The sequence below is a fragment of the Panthera onca genome, chromosome C1 (genome assembly GCF_046562875.1).
Source record: "Panthera onca isolate mPanOnc1 chromosome C1, mPanOnc1 haplotype 2, whole genome shotgun sequence".
Classification (NCBI taxonomy): domain Eukaryota; kingdom Metazoa; phylum Chordata; class Mammalia; order Carnivora; family Felidae; genus Panthera; species Panthera onca.
The window spans coordinates 30,727,690-30,748,647 of NC_138346.1; the positions used below are offsets into that span (position 1 = coordinate 30,727,690).

At 38.8% G+C, this 20,958-nt stretch overlaps 1 protein-coding gene across 3 annotated transcripts in view; it reads right to left on the reverse strand.

Annotated features, from left to right (window-relative positions):
• The window catches only part of PARD3B (par-3 family cell polarity regulator beta), a 1,001,728-nt gene that overhangs the window by 78,280 nt on the left and 902,490 nt on the right, over positions 1–20,958 (reverse strand). The window lies entirely within an intron of this gene.

Sequence of the window (20,958 nt, forward strand, 5' to 3'; positions counted from 1 at the left end):
CCCTCCTGGGGAAAGTTCTGGGAAAACCGGAAGCAAGAACTTAACAACAGCTTCGCCTCTCATAACACCCATGCTCCAAAGTGAAGGCTGGCTGAACACAACACAAAGAAACATGAAGATCGCGGGTATATTTTTAAAGGCTCTAAAATATTATTCATCATGACCAGAAACGATTTCTCTTTCTTTTTTAATGGATGAAGAAGTAAGCACTGCTTCTATAAATCTTTGCACCTCAGAAGGTGCCAACATTAATTTTGTATAAATTATCCATGTTCGAATGCCAAGGCATGATCACAAAGGAAAACTCAGAAGACAGTTATGTCAGTGCATTCACAGATTCTGGTCACCATTTTTCACTCACTGATTATTGCTACAAGTGTTGATTAATAGTGGTGCTCACGCTGCTAGAATGCATTTCCCTGGAGGTGAAGAAAACATTCAAGAAAAAAAAAAACAGAAAGAAGGAAAGATAATAATCAACCCATCCTTCCGCTACTCCGTAATAACCCCGTGGAGGGTGTGCAAATCATGGCTCCTGATGATCTCTGTTAGCAGCTTCTGAGCCATTTCACTAAAAAGATCATCCATATGCATCAGATCACCGATTTGTCAATCAGTTTATAAGGCAATTAAATGCTCCCTGATCTCCTCCTTCCCCCTTTGGGAAAGGATAAAGTGATATAAACAGCAGGGCTCCAAGAGTGGTGTTAGGACATCTCACACCCGGCTGGTCCCTCTCTGTGTCTTTGTACCCTGTTTGAATTCTGGGAGAAAGCTTCTATGATAATATTGTGCAAGACTGGAATTTACCAAGGCTGATTAGCTTAGGACTTATTTTTCTCTCATCAGTAATGCCATACCTCTTATCCATGGAGGGAAACTAATGAATTGGATTTAGAGAGCGAGAACATTTCTTAATAAATGCAATATGACAGGAGATATGAAAAACGCAGATGAGGATACCGCAGGGGAGGTTGGCATGACCAGGCGGTGTTACTTCAGACCCTGCTCAGACCTCAGTTGGACAAGGGATGGATCTTGAAGGCTATCAGTTTCTCTTTGTCTGGTTCAATAAGATCATTTCCTGCTTCACGTTTCTCTCTCTGGGTGGCTTTTCTTATCTTTTCTATGACGTGTTTTTGTTCTTCTAATTCCTAATTGTCTCTAATGAGGAGCAGACAGGGGACGGCTACATTTGCAGTTCCCCTTTTGATTTAAGTGGAAAGACTAATTAGTATAAATTATGGCAAAAGAACTCAAGTCCCATAAGTTGGAAAAAGAAAAGCAAGGGAATTTAGAATATTGTATCTTCTTGCACTGAATTTGCAATTTATGCAATCTTACACATGGAATCAGGTTGAAGTTCATTTTGGCTTTCCCATAAATTTTTTTTTGCAGGTCATAGTCAACATCAATACTGAAATCTCACCTTTGGGTCACAACCTTCTACTTCGACATCTCATCCCTCACCCACCTCCCTCCTGGCACTTCGTTCGGGATCCTGTGCAATATAATTACTTTACAACAGTTCTTCTCCAGGTGACTCGTGCCTCTGAATTACAGCCTTTTTTTCTTCCCCACTTCATCCAGCATGGATCTCTGTGTGGCCAACTGGGAAGATATTTTTTCTTTGCTTTGTCTCTCAGTGGAACTATGTGAGACATTCTGTTGGTGATTATGCAAAAAAGGAAGTCATCTTAGCTTCCAGCCCTCTAGCCACCTACAGGGCAGGGAGTTCTTGTCCACCATGAATGTTTACCGTGACTCTAGCTCTCATTCTTTGGGAAACTGCAATAATGCTTAAGTAGTTAAATGTTTCCCTTTGTGAGAAGGAAAGAGAAGTTCAGAGATTAAAACAGAAACAAACATACAGACAAAAAAACCCATTACCTAAATCTGGTGGAAGACTTTCCAAGGGGGGGGGGGGGTGTCACATGATCTGGGCTCAAAGCTAATGATGTGATTGTCAGCAATCATGTACGTTTTCTGAGCCTCAGTTTTCTCTTCTGTAAAAATGGGTTCCTGTCTTCATTGAACTGCCTAGATGTAATGAATGCAATGAGGATAATGTCTTTCAAAATGCATGGCAGTATATAAAGTACCATATGTACATCAACGAGACGTTACTATGAGGACAGCTCATTTAATGCATGGAAAAAACCCCGTGAGAGCGTATTGTTGTTTAGGTGATCACAATGCTGCTAAATTCTCACTCTAATATCTCACTTTATTTGGTCGTTTCCAGCATTCATGAATGCAGAGACAAGCCAGGGACCAGACTGCTGAGCAAGAGGAGGAAATAAATGGAAAAGGCTCCCACAGATGGGCAGCCTCATAAGCAAGCATGCCCTTGCCAGTTTGAACCGGTGCTTGCATTTGGAGCTCCTCAGAGGAGAGGGATGCTGTATGAAGATGGCAAATCCCCGGCGGATTATTAACAGAGTCTCAGTCTTAGCCATTGCACTAACCAGAGCACTCTGCATTCTGCAAGGAAGCAGACAAAACAGAAAGGGGGGAAGTAAAAAAAAGGAGGAAGTAATAAACTGATACAACCTCTCAACTACAGCAACCACGAAATCCTTATTTTACTACAACCGAACAACCTACTACAGAGCAGCATTACATGTAAAGTAAATCTGCCCTTATGATGCTGGTAGCTACTCCTCAGCCAAAAGTCCTCAAATCCCGTTAACCCTGTTGTGGGTGGGTGTGAGTAGCAAGACACAAGTCTCGAACGTATTAGGATAATATCTTTTCTCCCAAACTCCACTAGCAACTTCGGTGCGGCAGAGAACTGGGTTTAATATTTAACAAGTTGCAGCTGTAAGGCTAGATGTGTGCAGCAATTTCTTCCCATATGTTCTTGCATGCCATTCTTTTGCATCTCGCGCTGGAAACGTGCATACCCTACGGACAGCGTTTCGTATTCTTCACAGCGCTGTTGGGTGGCACCTTCTTTGCCTGCTGATACCAAGTTGGCAGTTGGCGTAGCCTCTCCGTGATCTGGTATTATCTTTCATTCGTGCTACCAGATGGATACCAGATGGGTAATTGGAGCCAGCGCCCCTGCCCTGAGTCCACACCAGAGCCCATGGGCACAGACCTGTCAGCGGGCTGAGCCTCAAATGGTGCTTCAAAGAAATACTCCTTAAAACTGTATGCATCTGTTCCCTACGCTAATGACCCTATAGAAAAAAATAATAATAAAAAGGAAAGAAAAAAAAAACTCTTGTAGACAAGCTTTTCTTTTACTAGATGCTACATCTGTAAGAAGAGGGGGAAAGTAACCATATAGGGCTTGTGGATGTCAAACTCATTTCTCGCTAATGGTACCTCTAAAAAGCCACCAACTCAAATAGCCACATCAGTAGAGAAAGTGAAGGCTAATCAATCTATTCCTTTTTTGGTGATATCCGTACAATATAGACTCTCAATTCCAGAAGGGCAACTTCTTCATGACATGTTCTGAGTTAAAAAAAAAAAAAAAAAGGAGAAAAAGAAAAAAAAAAAGAAATCTAAGAGCTTTGAAAGACCTCAGTGATTCCTTGAGAAGAACACGGGGTAGAGATAAAAAGAAATGCACAAAATGGGAAAGACCTATAGGAAGAACTCATCCCTAATCTATTTCTCTTAAACTGATGCCTCGGTTGTCACTTGCGACAAATTACATTTAAAAAAATATCCTGATGGATCATCTGGTTGTTTCAAGTGTGTATTTCAGCAGTTCATTATGAAAGTTTATTTTCTAAATTAACTACAAATAAAGTGAAATCTTCCAACCATTCACTCACACAATGCTGTCAGCGATTTTTTTTTTCTAGCAGACATCAAAGCATATCCCCAATCCATGCCTGGCTCTCTTCATGCAGAAGTTATCACAAACAGGTTATGTGTTCCCTTAGGTTACTATGGAAACACTTTCTTTTCAGGTCATCCACTTACAAAGGTAACATTTGCATTAAAATATGTTAGAAGTTAATTTTTTTTAACACTCAAGTGGGGTCATGCCACCATATCCAGATCTATTATTTCAAAATCCATGAACATACATTGATTTAATCTATAAAAAGACTTGAATGAGGTGCTCACCCTATAGGTGTAATTGCCTGCACGTCAGGTAGGTACTTGGAGCATTGTGAAAGACACTAACCAAATTAACTTTTATCGCAAAGGAAAACGTGGCAGTGACCCACTAGCTGGCATTCCTCATTACGTTAATTTGTTGAATATTTACGTTTGTGTCATCTCTGACACAGAGAGAAGACACTGGAGATGAGAACACAGCTATGAAAAGGTTTGACAGCTTTAGAGATTATGAGATTACTCTGCCTCATTTTACCCATTTGAGCCATCAAGAATTCAATTTGGCAAGCATTTGTCTAAGGGCAGCAAAGCCCTCAGGATGGGTACAATGTAGGGCTAACACATGCACAAGCTCTCAACTAACTTGTGTGATCCTACACCAGGTAGGATGTGATTAAGTTTTACTTCCTGGTAGAAACAAGACGTAGTAGAGAAGCACTGACAGAAGAAGGGTGATGTGGCTAGAGCAGCTGGGGAAGACTTTGCAAAGGAGATTATTGTGGCAGTGTAGACATACAAAATGTGGGCATATACTACTAACATATGGCATCATCCTGCAGGCTAATGGGACTACTTATGTAAGCCATCTTCTAGCTCACTCGTGTAGACCACTCGTTGGTGATTATAGCTGGCTGTTAATGAGGGACTCTGACCAAGTAAGAATCTCTGTGTCCTGTGGACCACGAGGAATTCCTCTTCAAAAGCAAACAACCCAGCTCTGACTGCATCATGCAGTCAATGGCTACTTGCAAAAGGCAGTGAGATGAAGCCCATGCTTTACAGTGAAGGGAACTAGACTGCATATCCATGGAAACTTCTTTGTTATTCTGAGATGCTTACGGAGGAAGTATCTAGATCCTCCTCCTTTTCCTGAGAGACACCTAGAGAAAATGGTGCAGAATTCAACAAGCCTCTATCAGGTATATCCCCTCTACAGGAACAGCATTATGGGATGCTAGAAGAAGGAGGTAAAAGTGGATGCTGAAATAGACTGTGAAAAGGGTATGTCTTTTTTTTATTTTTTTATTTTTTTAATTTATTTTTGGGACAGAGAGAGACAGAGCATGAACGGGGGAGGGTCAGAGAGAGAGGGAGACACAGAATCGGAAACAGGCTCCAGGCTCCGAGCCATCAGCCCAGAGCCTGACGCGGGGCTCGAACTCACGGACCGCGAGATCGTGACCTGGCTGAAGTCGGACGCTTAACCGACTGCGCCACCCAGGCGCCCAAGGGTATGTCTTTCATGCACCCTTCCACATTGAAGGAGAGGCAGGTGAGGTCTAAGGGCTGACCTCCATAAGGTTTTTATATGGCAGAAGAGACCTGAGTAGCCCTATCTTTAACTTCCCTGGTCAGTTATCATGGCAGAGAAGACTGCGTGGTATGCTGGAGCCAACAGAAGCTGAACCATTAACGACTGGTTTTACCAGCATCCCTGAACCACTGTCCACCTGTATGAAATAAGTAAAAGTTCGGCTCTTTCTCCTTCACTGATTTTGGTCACATACTACAGAATCAAAAGCTTTACTGTAGTCAAAATGTCTTTCTATCTTTTTCCTGTCAGAGGCCAGAGAGTCTTCTAGAGAAAGACGGTAGGATGTACTGACAGGATTCGTGCTAACCGTGTTCCTTGTCTCCTTGCAGTGTGTGCATACGAGTGTATGTGTGTGTTTATGTTTCCGAGTAGATTGTTTTAATTATCTGCTCCATTATCTTTCTAGAAGCTGCACTTCATTGTATTAAGCATATTTATCAATAAGAAATGAATGCCATCCTGGGAACTGATTTGTTCAAGGTAACTTTCATTACAGTTACACTTGCATGTCTGATGATGGTTCTACACTTGTGCTGTTTTATTTATAGCTGCAGATCTTTCATATTGAAAGCTAAATGGGAGTCTCAGTGGCCACTTGTGTCCCTGACCAGAATTTACCTGGAAAGAGATGTGGACATATGAGTTCCAGGAACACGTATGATTATTTTTCAATCACTACTTATTATGGATGAAGATTGGTCTCCCTCAGTCCACACCATGCCCAGATGCTATTTCCAAACAGTAGCAAATAAAGGCAGCACAGTTGCACTTTGGGTGTTGCATACCTCAGGAATTTTAAGCTAGACAAAAATACGATGATCATTAACGATAAAGCAATAAGCAGAAGTTCAGTGGTGTTCTTGTAAGTTGGAAACTTTTCCATGTCGATTAACTGAGTATCTTACATTTATTTTCTTACCAGAATTAAAAAGGTAGTCACATGGGATGTGGCATCTGTCCAGCTTGTTTCCTAGTTGACAATGGAAATATGACTAGGCAGTAAGCGCTGTAACTCGGAGACGAGCAGGTTGACATCAGAGTTGAGCTTGCTATCAAATTGGAGAATCACTCTTAAGGTAGAGAAGCCTGTAGGATTCTACAGGCTTTCTGACTGGCACATGTCTGGGCACACACACTTACCAACAGTTAAGGAAAGGAGGCCAAAAAATCAAGTACTTTTTCTAGAACTCCACCTTGCAATATTGGAAAGAAGTGTGTATCCACTACCACTTCTAGTTTGAAGTCAAAACTGTGTCACCGCCAGATACAAGGATAGCGTTTGAATGGGACAGACCGTGAGAGTTGCATAAGGGTGTAGAAGCACATGCCCATGAGCCTACAACCAGCACTCAGGTGTAGCTAGGAAACACAGTGGGGCAGAGATTAAAAAAAAAATGGCTCTGAGAGGAAAGGAGAGATGAGACCAAACTGAAATAGAATCTGTGTTCAAGATTGTCCATGATAAGATGGCAAATTGATAGGATTTGGGGTGAAACTGAAATGGGTGACCAATCCAGGTCAGGGAATTCCAATAGGAACTGTATCGCTAAGGTTCTAGGGGTTCCAGAGGTATCAGCCTCAATGGAAATCTGATACTCAGGAGGAGGTGAAGTCCCAGACCCTGAGAAACAGGAGGTCATAAAGATCAGAGTAGGGCTGGCTTGATTCAAAGAACACTTTTGAAAAAGGATCTCACGGATTTTCCTATACTCTCCCAGGACTGGGCACAGATCATAAACCTATAGGAACCCAAGTAATCGTATTTGCAGGGGTAAAGGTGGGAGGGAGGCAGTCAAGGAGGGGGAGGGGAGAGTCTGGGAAGGGAAGGGGGCCAGGGAGTCAGTCAGGCCCTTTTTGAAATTCTCATTCAAATTAAGCTGTCACCAAAAGGGACAGTGAATATCAGTTTGATATGAGAAAGAACAAGCATTCAATAATGCTGCGGTCTCATGCATACCGTTGTAAACCCATAGTGAGAATTTTCTACTATATTATAAATATGATTCTGTTATTAGATTATTATCCACTGAAGACCTCGGTATAGGAATTAATAAAGTCATGCAACCAGTGTATCTATGTCTGTGGCAGGAACTTCACTTTTCATTCTAAATAACTATAACAATGCAGCTTGGCAGAGAAAATAAGATTTTTATATATTCATAGGTAACTACATATACATAACCCCTCACATGACATTCTAATTATTTTTTACATCTTTAATGTAAACAAGAAAACCAACAACTCAACCCTCTGAATTTCTGGGGCCCTTTCAACTCGGCCCTACTGAAGTTACACTGATGGGCAACTAGGAAGCCAGCTTTCTTACTACATTTTGCAGCCTCCTTGAAATGGTCAGGAAACCAATTTGGAAGTTTTACACCATGTCTCGCTTCTGCAGGACCATTTACAGAAAAGCTAGGAGTTGGTGTAGGAGGGGGAAAAGCCATAATATTTTCCAGCCATATCACTAGATAGGCATTGTTTTACTGTGTGTGAATAAGAATAGGCAGCAGCTAGGAAAATGGCCTTTGTGATGCAGTAAAACCGTCCTGGAGCTTGCTATGATTCACCATTAAGAAATTCCTTCTTAAAGGAGGTTTAAACATTACAATGAGTATTGAATTCTGGACTCAGGGACAGTGTGAGTGCAGGCAATTTACCACTGATCTCCCAGATTCCGCAGAAATGGCCAGTGGGTGAAACTTGCACCAGTGCTCAGTATGCAGGAGTGTTGCTAGAAATGGTGCCACAGACCAAACCGCAAGGGGGCCATGGTACCAGAACATAACTGATCTTCCTGGGGAGCTGGCAGAGAAGGCTGAAACTGTTCTGCCTGAGGTGAGGCCGGACGAAAGGTTATGCGGCTGATGAGGAAACTAACGTGGATATTTTCTTGTTTGTGGAGTGGCAGACTTTCCATACCGTCCACCTGGAGAGCAAAGGGTTCTCAAGGTGGCTGTCACACGGGAAACAAACCTAAAAGAAAGTGTTCCCTCCTAATTTGTGGGCAATAGTATGAGGATGAAGGGTAGACGCAGCCACAGGTAATACACAATGACAGGGCTGGGGCAAATAAAAATCAGGGCACAGAAAGCTGATCCCTTGTCCACGATTCCAGAGAAACCATCTGAGAAACTAAGCAGACGCAAGGTTCTCCTCCAGGCATTGCTCAGGACTTTGGTTCCTTTCCTGTTTTCAAGCTGCCAAACCTCTAACAGGAGGTGTGATTCCAGGTGTGACAGCCAGGCCCGCCATTGAGGTAGGAGAGGACTTCTTTACAGTTAGGTGTCAGGATAAGAGAATCAAGGAAACTTCAACCATCTTGTTTAAGGAACAACATCTAGCTTTCAATTAAGGAAACAGACAAGAAGTCAACACAGAACTGTTAACAGGAGGGCTCAGGAAGAACCTGGCAAAATGAATGAAAAGAGCCCAACAGCTAGAAGAATTTGGGTGAAAATTTTGAGTATCATGAATAAAGAAAGAATCCCATAAGATTCAGATAGGGAAAACAGGTTACTTAAAAAGAAGAAAAATCATGTCAGCCTTGGATTTCTTCTTCCCTGATATTAAAAACCATAAGACGATGGAATGTCTAGGGAAAAATCCCTTAGGAAGCAGGTATGTCATTCATTTAACAAATATTTATTATATACCTCAAAGCACCAGGCATGGTTGTAAGTGTTGAGACTTATACATAAAGGATACTATCAGATTTCAAGGATTTAGAAATATACTAACTATATATCCTTCCTGAAGTGAAATTACTCAAAAGGGTAAGCATGTTAACAGAGAGATGAATCAAGATAAAGAGCCCAATGCTGGGGATGTTGTAGCAAACAGGCTGGCATTAGACACGAAACATAACCCCTGGATGATATCAAACGTGCCACATAAAAAATATTAAAAGAGAAGACATACCCTCTTCTTTAAAGACTCAGTCTAAAATAGCACATGTTAAAAGTGTGAGGGAAAGTTGTGATAACATATAGTCACGTCCCTTTGTTCCTTTTACATGGAAGGAACTCAACAGAGATGATTTCATTTATGCTGTTGATAGAGAAGACAGGATAAAGAATGTTTTCATAAAGTCAGTATGAGTGAAACTACTAAATAAAAAAAATCCAAGAAAATATAGCACATGGGGTACAAAATAGGAAACGGAACAAGGTGTGCAAACCCCAAAGTCCAAAACAAAATGACAGAAGGGATAAGAACGACAGTTATAATAACAGATATAAATGAGCTAGACATTTCTTTGGAAGAAAAAAACCTCAGAATGAATCAAACATCACATTTCAGCCTTTTCCAAGAGACAGACCTAAAAAAAATGATGCACAATGCCTCAGAAACAAAATGGTACTTGGGGACTTTAACCTCAGGTTCATCTGTCTTTGACAGACCTAGAAAGTGATAAATAAGGACATACAATATCAGAAACAATATAATTAAGTTATCTAACTATATTATGCCAATGGTAGGACACACGTTTCTCACACTTAAACATTTGAGAAATGAATGGGGATGGCTCCTAATATAAAAGTTTACATTAAAAAATGTTTATTTATTTATTTTGAGAGAATAAGCGTGCAAGCAGGGGAGAGGCAGAGAGATGGGGGAGAGAGAATCCCAAGCAGGCTCTGCGCTGTCAGCACAGAGCCTGATGCAGGGCTTGATTGCACCAACCATGAGATCATGAACTGATCTGAAATCAAGAGTCGGCCATTTCACCAAATGAGCCACCCATACACCCCTAAAATCTTGCATTTAATGCGGTGGTGTTTTCTTTTTGTTCTTTTCCTGAAAATCTGTCATTATATTTATAGTGTGTATAACAATTATGCTGACTTATATTTAAGGAAATATAGTGACACAAATATGTTATATACTAGAATGAAAGTATCACCAGGCAGAGATTGTTGCCCATTTTGCTCTCTGCTACATCCTCAGCAGCTTGCCAGAGCTTGGAATGTCATAGGCACTCAATAAGTATTTATTAAATAATAAGCATTTTTAGAAAATCATCAGTTTAAATTTAATTAATTTAACTCTTTAAAGCTTTATTCATTCATTCGTTTGTTCATTAATTCATTCATTTCGAGAGAGAGAGAGCATGTATGTAGGGGAGGGGCAGAGAGAGAGAGAGAAAGAGAGAGAGAGAGAGAGAGAGAGAGAGAATCCCAAGCAGGCTCTATGCCCAGTACATGGCCCCACAGGGGGCTTCATCTCACGACTGTGAGATCATGACCTGAACCAAAGTCAAGAGTTGGATGTTCAACAGCCTGAGCCACCCAGGTGCTCCTAAATCATCTAAATCTTTAAATGACAAAGTTACAAATACTATGTCAACTTTTAATAAATGCCCCAAGTTGCAGAATTCAATATCCTTGGCTACAAAATAGTAAAATTATACATTCATTATAAAATCTTAGGTGGAAAAAACCTAAATCCTTAAAAATTAAAATAATGACTATATAAGTCATTCTTGGTCAAAGAAAAAAATCTTAAATTTCAAATTACCTAGAAAAAAAATAAGAGGAAGAGCATTAAGATATTAACATTTATGGAAGTACATCAAAATAAATTAAAAAACAGGGGTGCCTGGGTGGCTCAGTCAGTTAAGGGTCTGACTTCGGCTCAGGTCATGATCTCACAGTTTGTGGGTTCGAGCCCCACGTCAGGCTCTGTGCTGACAGCTCAGAGACTGGGGCCTGCTTCAGATTCTGTGTCTCCCTCCCTCTCTGCCCCTCCCCCACTCGCACTGTCTCTCTCTCTCAAAAATAAACATTAAAAAATAAAAACAAAAAAACCCAAACTCATTGCCTTAAATTATATTGTCACTGAACATGATTAAAAACTAAAATAAATAAGCTAAATAATTCAAAAAGTTTGCTTTATCTCTTCTTAAGAAGAGAAAAAAGTTCATGAGGTAAAAATAAATGTATTAGAACACAAAAACAGAATTAGTAAATATATTAAGTGGCAAAAAAACATAAAAAAATACTAAAAGGTTGAAAGTTTCAATGAAATAAATAATGTTACGGAAAAAGATAGCATATTTCCAAAATTTAGTAAAGGAGGAAACATCTTCTTTTCCAAAGATCTCCATCTATGGGAAAAGTTGAAAAAGGTGTCAAAGAATTACCCACAAAAAGCATGAGGCTAGATGGTTTTATGGATGATTTATTTGAAATCTTGACAAAGAGATAATTCCTAGACTATAGAAATTGATGTAACATATAGTAACAGAGGAGATGCTACTCAAATCATGTTACAAAGGTAATATAACTCTTCTATGTAAAACTGCTACCGTTAGGGGGAAAACCCCTTAGATATCACTTTTCTTTACAAATACAGACACAAAATCACAAATGGAAATACCTATAACTCATGTCCAGCTCTATCTTAAAAGAAAAAACAGACATCTTGTGGTATGTGAGTGTAGATTTATTTTTTCATCACTGCAAGGGCCATTCAATATTAGAAACTCTATTAATATAAATCATCTCATTAATAGAAAAAGAAGAAAAACCATATGACCATCTTGATAGATGTTTAAATGCCTTTTGAAAAAACTAACAAAAATCTCTGGTTTGTTGACACAAAAATTAAAGCTTCTTTTTCTCTGAAGTATCATAAAGTTAACAGGCTATTGACAAAGTTAGAAAAATTTTCTGAATGGTATTTGATAGTAGAGGCTTAATAATACTCTACATCAAGAACATTTACAATTTAAAAGCAAAAAAGGCAAACACTATAATAGAAGAAAAGGAAAATTCATAAAAAAGAAGAAATCTACATGACCAATAAACACATGAAATGTTGTATCTCAGTTGTAATTTAATGAAAACAAAATAATTTACATGAGCTATCAAACTGGTAAAAACTAAGAAAAATGAAAACAATGAGATTTAGTAGGTCTGGTATAAAGCCTGTACAAAACAGACCATTAACATTTGTTAAATGTTTTAATAAATACGCTGCTGGGGAGAATACAAACTTCTCGGCTTTTCTGGAGGCAATTTGTATCAATTAAAATATTTTTCATAGCCTTATATTAAATAATATTTTATATTGATTTATGGTAAAGATAAAGAAATAATTTAAGAATGCAAAGATTTATCTATATGACTATCTATCTATAATTATTACCTCATTACATATAGGGAATAATGAAGATAATCTAAACATCTAACAATGATAGCATGATTAATCAATTAGTGAATTAAACATTACATTCAAATTTTTGCAGATTATTTACTGGCACAAGAAATGTTTATAATATAACAGAAAGTGAAAAAAGTAGCTCCACTAACAGCATATCAAGTAGAAGCTCAATTTAATTACTACATGTGATATGCATGTATGTGCATGTATTTGTATAAGATAGGCCAAAGCATAAAGTATTCATTTATTGTGTGGTTGATGATAAATGAGTTACATTTCTGCTTTAACACTTTTACCTATTATGTAAATTATTACAGTGAGCATGTATTACATTTATAATAAAAAAATTAATGTAAAAGGTAAAAATAGTGACTTCAGGAAAACAAGAAAGACTAGAGTATGCCAACTATATTCACCTGGTCTTCAAAATATTTTTGTCTGTATAATTGGAACCTTTCTTCAGATGTTCATTTAACAGCTGCATAAACCATTGACTGCTAATTAAAATATTTGCAAACTGTGTACTTATCTATCTTTATCTGTATATCAACATATACGAATATACTATATTGATATATGGATATAACCAAGAAAAGCAAACTCTGTGCCATTATGTTTTAGATGGGATGTATTCAACATTATTTATTGAAAAAATTATCGAGCCCCTAGAGTGAAACAAATATGATGTAAATTCTTATAAATAAAATGGTCAATCAACCAGATATGGAACTTAAAGTCTAGACTAGAGGTTTTCAACCTTTTAAAAGCATAACCCACAGGAATATAGTTTACATTATGAGCTAGTAGATACGTGTATCCGTCTACAGACTGGATATGAAACAAGAACTTCACGAAGCAATACTCATAGTTACTACCAGCCATGGCCTCTGATATATCCTATTCTATTCAAAATCTTAAAAATGTCCATTGTGATTAATTGGTTTTATGATCATCTAATAAGCTGTGACACACAGTTTGAAAAACTACCCTCTAGGGTAGGTCTCACTCAGTAATTGGGACAGATGTGATACACAAATGCTCAAATCCTCAAAATGAGAGGTTGGGAGTAAAGTATCATCGTGAAACATAATAAAAGCCACTTCATATTTGCTTTGAAATTCCAAAGGGCATTGGAATAGCTTACGTGGAGGCAGAATGCCCTAAAATGCAGGCAAAAAGGAAACTTTGCAGGGATTAAAGCAAATCTATCTGGTTCATTGATTAGTCTCCTTTTCCTATTTGTTTATCAATTTTTTTCCTGTACAATGATTTCTAAATTTCTCATTATGTTCAAAATTATGTTTCCTGTCTGCCTTTCCCACCAGACATGAACTTCTTATTCACTTTTGAATCCTCAGAGTCAAGTAAATTTCTGGCACAAAGAAAGAAATTTGCCACAAAAATTAAGGTCTAAGGAATTAATTGATAAATGAATAAATGAAAAACCATATGCTTTGAAACTTTGTCCTTCAATATTGGGGCCCGAAATGTACCACATAAGTGAGAATGAGTTTATTCTTTTCCTTAATTGATTATAGGACATTAACAGCTTTACGTCTTATTTTAGAGTTAAGATCTTCAAGAAAGTTGGGAAAATTGTAAGAGCTTCTCATTGGGACACTATTCAAATTTCTGATAAATTAAATTTATGAATCAACTAAGTGAAAATGTTAAATGTTTGAAACAAAATTTCAGTTCTTTTCTGTTTGTGTGTCATCTTTTCATTCCCCTATCACTGTGTACTTGAGGACTAGATTTTTTTTTTTTTTAACCTTACATATACACATCTATATGTAGAAACAGGAGCAGGTTATCCACTTTCTAAAACTTGGAAATTTAAAAATAGTTCTAGAACCACACATCAACCACAAACTGCTAAAATCCCATAGCATTTTTTTCCCAATCACCAATTTAAGTATTATGTTAAGAGACTTTTTCCGGCCATCACTCACGGTAATTGTGAGACCATGAGTGCCTCCTCTGGAATGTGAGTCTCTGATTCCTTTATAAGCACACACATTTTGTTAGTAAAGTACTGCCTGACAATTTAAACCTGGGGAAGTTACTGTCAAGGGAACTGCATGGAAAACAGGCAACCTGGTCCATACTAAATAGATGAATAAAAGAAAAGTAGCTGATCTATATAAAAAATTACAATTAAAATGTTTCTGCTCTTCAGAAACAATCTGGACCTCTGGCAATTAGTGACGATGGGAAAGCAAAACTGAAAAATGGAGATTTCTCCACATCGTTTGGGGGTATCCATTATCATAGAGTGAGCCAGAAGGTTCATTAGAGGAAAGCCATCAGATCATGACAGAGAATGTCTTTCTCATACAACATTTCCTACTGTTTCTCTAAGGAGAAATTTCAAAACAATGTCTTTGTGCACACGCTCCAAACTCACCCCCTCCCCAGTCAGGTTTTCCTTCTTTGTTGTTAAGTGTTGATGCAAATGTTGGGCTTGCTGTATACTGAATACAAATCGCTAAGTATTCAGTGAACGAATAAACCAACAAGGGAATAAAGGCAGAAAAGCTATTTCCCTCATGTGTTGCTTTGGCTTTGCTGGCTAGGGAACGGGGCTATGTCTTAGTGAAAGATGACACAGAATGAACTAAATCATTTGAAGAAAGCCCGATGGAGATAAAACCCAAGGACTCCATTACTTTACAAAAGTCTTATCTCAGAGCTAGGAAAGAAACTATTTCTCAATTGTTTATAATAACAGCATTATACCAGTTCTTCTTAGATCATTTACTTGAATAAATGGAAAGTTTTCCTGTGCCTGGCTGAAATCAACTTTTACACTTACTCATAGACACTCTGAAAATTAGCACTATGATTTCAAGCCTCAGCAGTAAACACAGAGAAACAAATGAATTTCACAGAACTGTAAAGTCACAGGCTCTGATATGTGTCATTACGATTGTATTCAAAAGTGGTCATTCTTCTTGTGGAGAACGGCCATTTCAGAATTGCTGTAGTGATTATAATCATTTTAGAGTTCTCTTTTATTCAAGTGTTCCTCCTATTGCAGAGGAGCGTTTCTGTGAGTTTTCTTTCTCCCATAACACCATACTTGTTACTGCTTAATAAGAACCAAATGATGGTAAGCTTGCAAATAACTCTGGTTTGAAAATTTTCTTAAACTGAAAGAACAAGATGGCCACCACAGTGATCTGATTGGCTAATTACACAGGAAGCTGTCGGAGGGGACCATTTTGGGTTCCAGGATCTGAACACAAACATGGCTCAGGTTGGGTCTTAATTGTCATCAAGGTTAAGCGATACAGGTGTTATGAATGCCAGTAAAATGTATCTCATATCTTCCACTCCAAACATCTTCAATGAAAAAATTTAGTACCCGAAGTTAATTTCAGAATTTTGGAGCTTTGCTAAAATAAAACATAGCCAACTGATTTTAAACAGCTTTGAGAACAGTTTAGGAAATCTGGAATTCATAGGCGTTTCTGCTATGGTTTTTCCAATATTACATAAAATGGTCATTTCTCCCATTGCAGTAGAAGAAAAGAATGTGATTATTGTAGAAGTTGGAATTTTGGGTTTTAACCATGATCCAACACAAACGGTTGTGGTTTGGGGGAACTTAACCTATTCTAAACTCGACATCCTGAGCTGGAATTAATTGTTCATTAGAAGCAGAAAGAGTTCTGTTTTTCACTCTAATGTAAGTATCGCATAGGGTTATTTGACATATTATGGAAAAATAATGTGGTTTTGAACTTTCTTTTTCTGTTTCTTGGTATTTAGGGTTGGGTTTAAGCCAGAGATAGGCTAACTTATTTGATTATAGCAAAAAAGAATGATTTCATTTTGACTTTTACAGAGAACTGATGAAACAATACCAATACCATTGAGTTAAAAAAAACTGTAAGAGTGCTAATTAAAGAGTAGTTTAACAAAGGCACAGTCTGTATGGGCTTATAAACAAATACTCAGAGTTTCCCTTTCTTCCAAACATCTCATGTAAAAAATATATCTAAACAGCTGCCACAGTGATGCTCCTCTCCTTCTCTTTCTACTAGGAGTTAGCACACGTTAGAATATCAGCTTTGCTAATGGTTGTTGACTGTGGTGCGGTCTTAAAACCTTAATCTTCTCAACTGTGAAACAGGACTAAAAATACCTACCTCATGGATTTATTGTCTGGAATAATTTATATAAGGTATATAAGGTAGTGACACATATCTGTTGAAGTCAGCACTGAGTAAATGATTTCATATTTGTTATTAATCAGGTTGTAGTATAACTTACCGAGTACATAATTTGCACATATTCTCTTTATATTCCCCTCCACCTCCTATTTTAAGTCATTAACTAGAGCCTGGTATTTCTCTGCTTCGGGGTTTTGCAGAGCTGAAAGCAGAAACTTCTTTCTTCTGGTCTTGGGTCTTTGATTTTAGCATAAGCTCATTAAAGAGATTAGGTGCGCCCCCGGGGTCAAGGATGAAAGAAGCGTACTTTTGAAGAAAAAGTTTGTGTTTGGGAGAGAGGGAAATAGTTATTGACCTTTTGACCAATGGGCTTTGCCAAAGTCTCTTTCAACCAGGCCAGAGAGTCACCACCTGAAGGGACTACGGCTATACCTCAGTGACAACCAGAGTGTGCATGACTGGAAGGTCTCCTAAATGCTTTGTGTGTTGTGTAATGTCCCAGGACTCTGGAATAACAGAAAGGGTTAATTAAGCTCCAATCATGACAAAGTAGGATGGTTGTTTGCCTAATGGAATATATTATTTCTAAAAACCTCAGTATGTGCACCATTTAAAAAAAAAAATCCTCACATTTATTGAACACTTACTATATGCCAGACAATATTCTGAGTGCTTTACATGTAATAATCATTTAATTGCCACAATATTTAGATGAGTCCCAGGAGAACTATTATCCTAGTTTTAAAAAAGACTGAGAGGTTAAAGAAATGGTCCAAATTTACCAAGTTAGTAAGTGATATATCCTGGATGTGAATGTAGGCAGTCTGACTTCAGGGTCCATGCACTCAGACATTATGCTAAAATGCTTCTCATACATGCTATATTATTAGGTCTAAGATGTGACCAGATGTGAAGACAGGCATAGCTTACAGTAGCTGTCTTCAGGGCAGAATTTTCGTCGGGACATGCTCCATGTTAGTTGTAGCAACTGGCCATGGACCACAGCCACAGAGGGCAGACTAAGACACAAAAGGCTTCCTTTGGGGGAGGTGAGGACCAGTTTATAGGACAAACTGGTGCCACTTTCAGAATCAGGTCAATGCCCACAGGAAGCCAGTCAGACTGGGAAGTCTAGAGACAGCTCATACATAAAAGTGAAGCGTTGGAGAAACCTCAGGCTGTGGAGTAACACCAAGGCATCAGCCAAGGGCCCTTGCCCCTTTATGTCATAGACAGTTCCCAGGGGTAGATTCCATTAACTCCTCTCTCATTTCTTCCTTCTACACTTGCCCTATAGGGCCTAATTTTGGATTTTATTAGGGTTAATCAAATATCTTCTTTAAAAAGAGAAGTCTCTTAGGGGATGTTAAGAACTTTTATGGGTTAGATTATGTGCATCCCCATCCCCAGCCCCGAAAAGTATAGCTGAGATGAACTGCCTGAGAGAAAGGGAGCTTTGTGGGAAGACAGGGATGGGGCAGAGAGAGAACTCTGGACTTCTGAGCACTCTGTGGGAAAAGGTGGGTCCAAAGTGGGGTGTCATGATGAGGAGGTAAGGGCGATTAAGGGTCAAGAAACCTGGGGAGACACTTGAAGACTGGTAGATGAGAAGGGGCTAGAAGGTCTCAAAGGTGTACCCAGAAAAGAAGAAAGGAATTTCCTTCTCTTCCCCCTGGCCCTGACGGCCCCCTGCTCTTGGGCTCTTTGGTTATTGTCTGTGATTAGCACAAGGGGATTGGGTTTTAGTGGGCTTTTGCAGACTGGTTTGGGACCCTAACAACCAACCATTTTTTTCTCCCCCATGGGAAAACCATCCCCAGTTCCAAATTGCCAATTTCTAAATGGGTTTCTGAAACACAGTGTATTTCTATGTTGGGAATTGCCTATAAATATGTTGCCTTCTTTCAAAATGATTTACACTATGTTTAAAAGCTAGAAATTCATTCATATGATCTCCATATAGCTAATATGCCAACACGTTCCCATGAAAGCCACATTGAAATATAAAGAACTAAAACTAACAACCAAAAGAAAAAAAATCTTCAATGTATTTTGTCTTTTTTCCTCACATTTTCACTACTTCCTTAAATCAAAGTGAGCAAGTCTCAACTCTCCAGCTGGCATTTGATGTTGACCAAACCTCATGCCCTTCCAAAATCCACCCAATTCATAGACAGGATGTGTTTTCTTCTCCTCTTCACTCTGCTTTGGTACCTCTTCCACTCCTCAGTTCAGCTGTTTTAAGAAATCTGGGAAAAACACTAATGTGTTGGTGGAGGGACACATTGGGAAGGAACTATTTATGGAGCTAATGAGGGCTCATCAACTGAGAAGAGACTGGAAGGTATATGGTAGGCGCTAAATTATGATAGTAGATGTATATATTTGATGGCTCTAATTCTTTATCTCATTCTATCTTTTGGAGCTTTTACCAACAGAATATATCCTTTCTTTAAAAACTGTGATATAATTGACATACAACATTGTGTTCGTTTTAGGTATACAAAATAATGATTTGATATATGTATATAGAATCTATATTTATCACAAAACAACAATCCTTGAGGATATAGGTAGGGCAATTCTACCCAAAGAAAGAGAGCCACTTTTAGTCATTTCAAAGAATTCTATTGCCTCCCTGACCACTCCCCAACCCCCCCCCCCCACCCCCTCATCCCCCACCCCTGCCACCAGAGCAAATTCCTAGGTCTGGGGTGAATCAAAATGTCATTTGCCTGTCTAAATAAGTAGCCAGAGGTTGCATAATTTCTCATGTATAATTTAGTGAAGCTACCTGGGTTCCTGGAATGGCTTAAAGATCCTGGACCAGTAGACAAAAATAAATCTTGTTTCTCCTTTTACCAGTAATGGCAGCAAGTTTAACACTGACAATAGAACTGTTCTTTCTAATTATAAAGAGGAAAATACATGAAGGGAAAGGCCTTTTCGTACTCTTTCTTAAAAATTTAAGATGAAGAAAGTTTATATTGTTATTAAAACCAGAAGTTAGAGTAGACAGCTACAAATCAGGCCTGACATCCATTTTTGCCTTCCTCTGTTGATTAGTAAGTTGATTTTCCTCTGGGGACTACCTCTTCATCTAGACTCATTCATGGGATCTGCGTAGGCCTGATCTTACTTTCTGGTTCCAGGGCAGACTTCGTGACCTAGTTCCGGCCAGTAAAAGTAATGCATCTTTCTGGCCAGGGGAGTTCAGAAGTGGGTATGTGACCCAGGCTGAGTTAATAAGCCATTCCTAGATGTACTGGGGGTGAGACAATCTTCTTTATTTATTTTTTAAAATGTTTTTATTTATTTATTTTTGAGAGAGAGAGAGCATGCACAAGCGGGGGACGGGCAGAGGGAAAGAGAGAGACGGAAGCGCAGAATCTGAAGCAGGCTCCAGGCTCTGAGATGTCAGCGCAGAGCCCAATGTGGGGCTTGAACTCATGAACTGTGAAATCATGACCTGAGCCGAAGTCAGACGCTTAACCAATTGAGCCACCCAAGTGCCCTGAGACAATCTTCTTTTATAAAGTTGTTGGGTTGGAGCTTTTAGGGAGCTCCCTAAGAATCCTGCCTACAGAGAGAATAACAATGGAACTGGACCCAGCTTTGCCTGAGGTCAGATACACCTATGGAATTTAAAGTTATATAAGCCAACAAAACTTCCCTTTTTGCTTAGGCCAGTTTAAATTAGATACCTGTTCTTTGTGACTTAAATGCCATTTACTAATCCAGAAATTTTCAGTGGTATCCTTAGCTTTTTTTCGGATGCCGTTAAGGTGCAGAGATGGAAAATACGGACAACTCAATTCTGGTTTTGGACCATTGGCAGCAGGACCTCATTTCTTTTATCCCAAATATTTAGAAAATAACCTTCTGATAGTTTTTACACTTCATGGCTATTACACATTCCATCTTAAATCCCTTTCCTAAGATGGCTAGCAGGATCCCAGCATCTTGCTCTCCCTTTCCTCTGACTGCAGAATTCATCGGATGTATCTTTCTCGTCTACACAGCTGCCAACCATGTTTTTTTCAAGTTCGCTCCTAGACCATCCTCATGATAGGGTGCACAGATCTTCCAGAGTGTTTTCCTTTATTCACCCAACCATCACCTGAACCAATCCCCTTTGCCAAAAAGATACATACAGTACCATCTATTTTATGACAGTGGAAACTATAGTACCTCCTCCCATCTAAATGTTTACAA